This window comes from Arachis ipaensis, chromosome B06 (assembly GCF_000816755.2).
Source record: "Arachis ipaensis cultivar K30076 chromosome B06, Araip1.1, whole genome shotgun sequence".
Classification (NCBI taxonomy): domain Eukaryota; kingdom Viridiplantae; phylum Streptophyta; class Magnoliopsida; order Fabales; family Fabaceae; genus Arachis; species Arachis ipaensis.
In genome coordinates this window covers 117298739-117307102 of record NC_029790.2, presented here as the reverse complement: position 1 = coordinate 117307102, position 8364 = coordinate 117298739, and the positions used below count along the sequence as shown (strand labels likewise).

At 36.0% G+C, this 8364-nt stretch overlaps 1 protein-coding gene and 1 long non-coding RNA gene across 2 annotated transcripts in view; both read left to right on the top strand.

Annotated features, from left to right (window-relative positions):
• LOC107604842 (long chain base biosynthesis protein 2a) overlaps positions 1-8364 on the top strand; it is a 29905-nt gene that overhangs the window by 5239 nt on the left and 16302 nt on the right. The gene's annotated exons all lie outside the window — the stretch shown is intronic.
• On the top strand, positions 3942-7152 carry LOC110263509. Its single transcript, XR_002349292.1, has 3 exons — positions 3942-3952; positions 4960-4971; positions 7072-7152. It is a non-coding gene; the product is annotated as an uncharacterized LOC110263509 (long non-coding RNA).

The window sequence follows — 8364 nt, the reverse complement described above, 5'->3', positions numbered from 1 at the left end:
GACTAATAAGAGCTGTTAAATAAGCAGGAAGAGTTTCATAAAAGATTGATGTTGAAGATAGTAGGAGTTATAGAAAGCATTTTTGTTTGAATTGTGATTGGTAGGCTATCAAACTAACTAGCATGTTGCTATGTTCTAATCTAGTAAATTTGTTGCCATCTCAAAAAGAGTGAACTATTCTTGGTTTCGCAGATACATGTGAATCTTTTTGTCTCCTATTGGAGGAGAGACTCTCTAATCTGCCTACTCTCTGGTCATATGATAATCTGTATAGTTTATAGCATTAATTTTGTTCTCCCATTTCCATTGGTAATTCGTTTAAAACACATATTTGCTTGGAATTTTAATAAAAAAAAATGAGTTTCGAATATGAGCAGTCCCTTTGGAAGTGCATAGGGTGATTGGCTCCTTGCCTACGCTTTACCCAGAAGATTGTTCATCTGTGATATACCCATTTTTGTTATGGAATTAGGTGGTGTTTTTTCTTCTCCCAAAACGCTTTTAGTGGATTGGCAAGCACTTGTTGATATGAATTATAATCATTTCCTTTGCTGATTTGATGAGGAGGCAACCCATTTATCTAGTCAGCATCCAAATCTGGCATCCTTAAGTGATGGTAATTTATTTAACTGATGGTTATTTATCAGTATATTTCTATGTAATTTACTTGGTATGAGGTAAAACAAAGGTCAGCTACTCAGCTTCATGTTGTCACGAAGGGAAATGTTGATTTTTCAAGCCTCACTACAGTAAAGGGAATTGATGTTTTATAGGTTTTTTATTTAAATAAAAAATGTAAATATTTTCAGGTTTACGTAAAAGTGAGAGAAGTTGCAAACTAACATAGTAACATAATAGGTAGCATTTTGCAATACCTTCTTGTGTTAACACAAAAAAAATCACTTCTCAATAGACAATTGGGACTGATAAATAGTTGTCTTGATGGGTACAAGGAATCCAATTATCCGACCAAAATTGGCTTGACCCAATTTGACTATATTGGTTTTTTACCCGACTGATAATCCAATGCATTCAGATTGGACCCCGATTATGCCTGATTTTAAATTGGTTTGAGTATTGGTTCTTGGGATTGTGAAACCGAACCACTCGATTTTCAATTAGGTTTATATTAATTTAAAAAGAAATATAATATATATATAATTTCATTTCTTTCTAACTCAAATTATGATACTTATTTAAGTATAATTTTGAGGATCTATTACTCTTCATTTTATTTTATTATATATTATTTATGTAAAAACTCTTCCTAATTTTTTTATTTTTTTTAAATTTTATTTTCAATTAGATATCCGATTACTCGAACCAATCCAATTTTGGTTTAGTTGTTTTGATTTTGTTTGGATCCACTCACAAAAATCTCGAATTTGAACCAATATGAATCAATTAAAATTTTAATTAGTTTGGTTCTCACTATTCCCAAAATCCAAACCAACATAATCTGTCAACACTTCTATTCGCAAAAGAGTCTAGATTTATGAAGAGATTTCATTTTGCAATAACAGATTAAGTTTGAGTTTTACTTTTAATGCTAATACTGGGCTAAACTCCAAGAGAGTGTCACGATTTGGGGGCAATATTTGTTGAGTCTAAACCTAAGGGGTTGCAAAACAAGCCTTATTAATTCTATTTGTAACTTACACTCTAATTTAAACCTTAGTGTAATGGTAGCAAAGGCTTTGTACCGATGGCCTATTTGTTGGCCTCATATAGCCACATCCCAGGTTCGATTCCCAGCTGTAGTTGGGTGTGATAGAACCTGTATTGTGTGTGTGAGTGTGATGTGCGTGAGTGGTTAATACCTAGGAATGGGGATTGTCCAATTTATCGACAAAAAAAAAAAAACTTAGTGTAATTGCAGTTTATTTGTTATTGTGAGTAATCACGTATCGATTTAAAATTTAGCTGAGGTCAAATAATTGACAAAAACCTTTAAAAATATTGTGTATAAGTGTATAACGTGGGTGGGATTGTAATATGCTTAGAGTTAAGAGTTGTCCGAGTTCAACGAGACCAAGGGCATCAACTCCGATGGTGTTCGAAGACCAGGCGGCTAAAGTGGTGGTGCAGAAGCTGAGGGAGGAAAGAGAAGAGAAGGGTAGATTAGTAATTTCAGAAGTAATTTTGAATGAGTGGATTAATGGCTGTTTAAAACAAAATCCAGCAAAAGTCGTTACATATCAACCAATTTATGAGGGAATTAAAGGGTTGGCGGATTGTGAGGGATATTATGAAGCAAACTCAGAAAACACAGCTACATGGGGTGAGGAAGGAAAGTTTAGTAGGCTGGTCAAGGGTGGCAAAGAGGATAAAAAAAAAGAAACATGCTGGGTTTGGTCCTAGGCCTAACAATAAAAGGGGATCCAATATTATTGAAGTGGCTTCCTTGGGCTCGGTCTTCTCAAGCCCTAGAAGTGAGGAACCTTGCATAGGTTTACAATCTGGGTCGGGCCTAGTGGATATGGATCAGGATCCTCGGACTATAAGGGAACAACAGGTGAGCTTGGAGAGAGATGTGCTTGTGTCACCAGAAGGAGAGAATGGCGTGGGAGATCCTCATGGGGCACTAAGCTGGCTGGACGGTGGGCAAGAAAGGCTTCGCCGCGGGAGTGAAGGGCCAATGTCGGCAAGTCGAAGCTCTTCTTCAGCGCCACTCACTATGCCTCGCAATGATGGAGAGGAAGTTGAGATAGAGAACTGAGCCCACACATTCTCGATAATGTTGGTGAAAGATACAAATGGTGGTTTTGATGCTGGTGGGATAGGTGAACGGCACTGTAGACGGTAGGGGTAACTTGGCTGACATTAAGAATGGGACTGGCATGGAAATTGTTACCACTTACCAGGGGCAGTGAACATGAAAAAGAAACGCAAATAAGGAAAAGGATGTCAAAGAAGGGAGGCAAAGTGGATTTGACGTATGTTGAAGACAACTCTGTAAAGGGGGTGGCGGGTGATAGTAAGTCGAACAACAATGGAGGGAGCACAGGTAATGAAGATAGTCAGATTCTGGAGGAGCAAATACTTGAAAATAGAAAAATTTGGGACTTAGTAGTGGAGTCAAGTGAATACTATACAATAAAGAAGATGATATTATAGCTCTCCAAACTCAGAATGAAGAGATAATTGTTCAGAAAAGGAGGTTGGCAAAACAGAAAAAGAAAACAAAACATTGCAGACCTAAAAATAAAAAAAATGTGAAATAATGTTTTAAAATAATTTTTGGCTCTTAGAATATTAGGAGTTTGAGGGGTAGGTGATGAAAAACCGAGCATGGTGAAAGACCTTAAAAGAAAACATAAACTGAATATGTTAGGTTTGATTGAGACTAAGAGATAGGTAGTGACTAAGTTTGATGTAGCACGTATTTGGGAGAGCAATGATACGGGGAGGGAATTTTTTGGGTCGGATGGTGCTTCAGGTGGCTTGTTATTAATTTGGAATGAAATGATGTTTAAAATGAGTAGTTGTCATAAAAGGGAGAGATGGTTGTGTGTTGAAGGAATGTTATCAAAAAATAATTTTAATTGTGTATTTTGTTTAGTGTATGGGACTCATACAAGAGATGAAAAACTTATGGTGTGGGAGGAGTTGAGTTATATAGCTGGGTTATGCCAGTATTCTTTCTGTTACATGGGAAATTTCAATGAGATTGTACAGGTAGAGGAGAGAAAAGATGCTGATAGGTTAACAACGTCTGCGAAAGACTTCAAGAATTGGATACAAGATATGCAATTAGTGGATTTACCGCATTAGAAGCTTACATGGTTCAGAGGTCGATCTTACAGTCAAATCGATAGAGCTCTAGTTAGTCTGGAATAGCTAGAGGAGTTCCCAAAGACGCGTCTAAAAGGTGGACCGAGAAGATTGTCAGACCATTGTCCTATGATAGTAAAAGTTAGTAAGTTGAATGGTGAGCCAAGACCATTCAAAAGTCTTGACTCTTGGTTTACACATGAAAGTTTCTTAAGGATGGTAAAGGAGGAATGGAGAAGTATAGGTGTTGGATAGTTCACTAATAAACTGAAGGTTTTGACGATTCCTCTTGGGAGATGGCATAAGGACCACTTTGGTGACATGGATAAGAAAATCAAAATGTTTGAGGAAGAGATTAAGAAGTTAGATGATATGGTAAGCAATGGGGTATATGATGCTACAATGGAGGTAAGAAGGAAGGCACTAGTTAGATCCTGTGAGAGATGGTATGAGAGGAAAGAATTGTACTGGAAGTAGATGTCTCGGTCTCGACATGCGAAGGACATAGATAAGAACACTAGATGTTTCCACAATATAGCTTCAACAAGAAGAAAAAATAACAGGATTGATGCTTTGGTGATTAATGGCAGATTGGTTAGAAATCAAACTAGAATTAAGTATGCTGTTAGATAGTTCTACAAGGGCTTGTATCATTAGGAGTGGTCTTCTAGGGTGGGTTTCAGAGATGGTTTGGTGAATCGGATTAATGAAGAAGAATCCGCAGCTTTGGAGAGAATGTCGTCACTTGAGGAGATTAGAGAAGCAGTATGGGACTGTGAATCATCTAAGGTGCCAGGAAGTGATGGATACAACATGAATTTCATCAAGAAGTGTTGGGAGGAGCTTGGATCGGAATTCACTACAGTTGAGATGGGATTCTTTCAGAATTCCAAATTACCTGCAGATTCGAACATCACATGGGTGACATGGCTCCTAAGTTTGTAGAAGCTAAGGAGATTAAAGACATTCAACCAATTAGTATTGTTGGATGTGTGTATAAGGTGATTTAGAAGGTGCTTGTTAGGAGGATGAAGTCAGTGATGCCAGGACTTGTGGGAGAGACGCAAAGTACATTTGTCAAGGGTTGGAAAATACATTATGGGGCTCTTATAGCTTGTGAAATGGTATAATGGCTCAAGTTGAGAAAAAAAGGAGGCAGCGATAATCAAATTAGATTTTCAGAAGGCATATGATAGAGTCAAGTGGAGTTTTGTGGATATTGTGTTACAAAAGATGGATTTTAGACGGAGATATAGGGAGTGGATTATGGAATGTATTGGCACAACTTCTATGCCTGCATTGCTTAATGGGTCACCAACTAAATAGTTTAAGATGGAAAGGGGGTTGAGACAAGGGGATCCATTTTCACCGTTTTTATTCGTTCTTATCGTTGATGTGCTGCATAGAAGCAGTCAGAAACGGCTGTATATCTCCTTTTTTGGTTGGAACGGATAATATAGAGTTGTCTAAACTTCAATTTGTTGATGACACTATATTATTCTATCCATCCGAGGAAAAGACCATCAGAAATTATAAGAGACTGCTACGATGCTTTGAGATGATGTCAGTGATTAGCATTAATTTTGACAACACTAGTTTAATATCAGTTAATTGTGAGCAGCATTAGGTTCAGAGTATGTGCAGTTTGTTAGGTTGCAAGGAAGCTACTCTTCCAATCAAATATCTTGGTATTCCCCTATGAGTGAACCCAAGATTGATAAAGACATGGAATTCAATAATAGATAACATGGAGGAAAAACTCAGCCTATGGAAAGCGAAGGTGCTCAATAAAACTGGTAAGCTAATGCTTATCAAATCTGTATTAAATAGCTTGTCGTTATATTACTTGAGTTTGTATAAGATGCTAAAGACTATTGCAGAAAAGTTAATTTTCTTACAGAAAAGATTCATGTAGAGTAAGGAAGACGGTAGGAGTGGTATGGCATTAGTGAGATTGGAAGTGGTACATGCTCCTAAAAAGTTAGGGGTGCTGAGGGTTGGGGATGCGGTGGTTCATAACACAGCAATATTGTTTAAGTGGTGCTGACGCTTTTCAAAGGAGAAATGTCTGTTATGGAAGAAGATGGTTTGCTCTTGTAATAATCTGAACCCCATGATGAGATGTTATCCAATCAGGTACTACCGACCAGAGGTGGTCCGTAGAAGGATATCTGTCACTTATAGATTAAAGAGCAACATATAAAGGATAAGAAGATTATGAGAGTTGGACAGGAGTTGACAATAGAAATGAAGAGCATTGGGCTATTCCTGTCACTTTGAAGGATCATTTTGAGAGTTGGACAGTTCACAATAGGAAAGAAGAGCACAAAATATGGTTTATGAGTTTCTTTGCTATTGTTTGAAACGTCTGGTTAGAACGAAATAGAAGAATATTTTAAAACAAGGAATCAGGTATATATGAAATCTTTAACAATTCTCTTTGGAGCTTCAGGGAGTGCAGTGGTGTGAATCTTTTCTATTGTTGATGGCAATGTCAGAGATGACAAATGGATAAGTATCTTTTTTTCCTTTTGTTATTAATGATCTCTAACTTAATAAAATTTAATATTTCACATAATAAATTATCCATTACTTAATATTAGAGGTTCACAAACAACTTCAAAATCTTGTAAGTATTCAAGCAGAAAATACATGTATATTGAGCCTTGTTATTTTTGTCATACTTCACTGTAAAATACTGCCAAGCTGGATCAGATTTACCTCTGGATGAACCAGTTTGAGAATCTTGTGGCTGTGGGTTACTTTGTGATTGTTCTATCTATAACAATCAGAAAACCAAAGACCAGAAAACTTCAGAAAACCATGAAAATAATCAAAATATTCATCCTGAAGCAACAAACAGAAGCAGCAAAATATATTCAAAATCAATAACAGCAATGATGAAAATAATGAAACAGCAAACAGAAGCAGGTAACAGAAGCAGCAATGCAAAACAGAAGTAGGTAACAGAAGCAGCAATGCAAAACAGAAGCAGCTAACAGAAGCAGCAAAAAAATATTCATCATGATTCATGAAGCAGCTAACAGAAGCAGCAATGCAAAACATATTCAAAATAAAAAACATCAATCATGAAAATCAAGAAGGCAACATAGAATAGCTGAGCTCACAAAACTTCAGAAAATCAAAATCCAAAATCATAAAGGCAGCATAGAACCGGCGAGCTCACAGAACCTCAGAAAATCAAAATCCAAAATCAAGCATAGAACAGGCGAGCTCACAGAACAAGATCAGAACCTCAGAAAATCAAAATCAAGAAGCATAGGTGAAAGAACAGAGTCTTACCAAATTCAGAAGGAGGCGGGCTCGGCCGGTGGTGGTCGCGGCTGCTGTCGATGGTTGTGGGTGGCGACGAGGAGGCGGGCTCGTTCTCGTTTTTTTTTTTTTTTAAATGCCAAAACGACGTCGTTTGGCATCTGAATTTGCAAACTATTGAACCGCAAAAAAACCGGACGGTTCTTTTGGTTCGCCGGTTAACTGCCGGTTCGACCGGTTTTTTGGCCAGTTTTTTGCCAGGCGGTTATTAGTGTTACCCGGACCGGTTAGGTGACCGGTTCCCGTTTTTCCGGTTGAACCAACCAGTCCGGTCCGATTTTCAGAACCATGTTTTCAATACATTTTGTTTTGTATTTATTAAAAAAAATTTAAAACTTTCATCCATAATGATTTTATTATGTGCCCTTAAAATACATATTTGTTAAACTCTTAGGCTGCGTTTGCTTTATGGGATTAGAAGACTGAGACTGGGTATTGTGTTTGGTGACCAGAGACAAAAATTAATGGGACATAAAATTTCAGTCTTGAGACATAAAATTTCAATTTTTTTATTACCTTCAAAAAGTGAAGACATATAGGACTGAAATTTTTAGAGACAAAAATTGAAATTTTAATAATATTTCTTTCAAAAAATATTTTTATTTAACTTTTCAGATTTCCAATCTACTCGTCAATCTCTAACTTTCTCTTATCTTAAACTAAACATGATACTAAAACATAACTCATCTAGTATATTTTACACTAAACAGTAAACACAATGTAGAAACTTAATTTAGTCCATGTCTCCAATCTTTGTCTCTGAGTCTCAGTCTCTCTTCCAAACGTAGTCTTTGGTTAGGACAATAGATAGATGATTTATAAATTTAAAACGTTTTATTTTTAAGGCAACGTTGGTTCTGATAATTGGACAAGACAAAATACTGATAACAAAACACAAAAGACAGAAATACAAAAGTAAGTGTTCTTGTATTTTGTTTGGTGATAAACTAAAACAAATGATAAAAGTTCAATTTATTCTTATTTTTTTATTCAAAAAATTAAAAAATATATAATTATAAAAAATTAATAAAAATAATGAAAAATAAATTATGTCTCTTGTTAGTATTTCTGTGTCTTTTCTGTCAGGATATACACTAATTTAATATTTTTGAAGACAATATCTCTATCCATATCTCTCAACCAAATATAATTTTGTGTCTTGTGTCCTTTTTTTAGTGTCCCATATAACTTCTTATCCTAATTGTTTTATGTTGTCTTATTTAATTTTTTGGTCAAAATTAATTTCTTCTTTTTAAA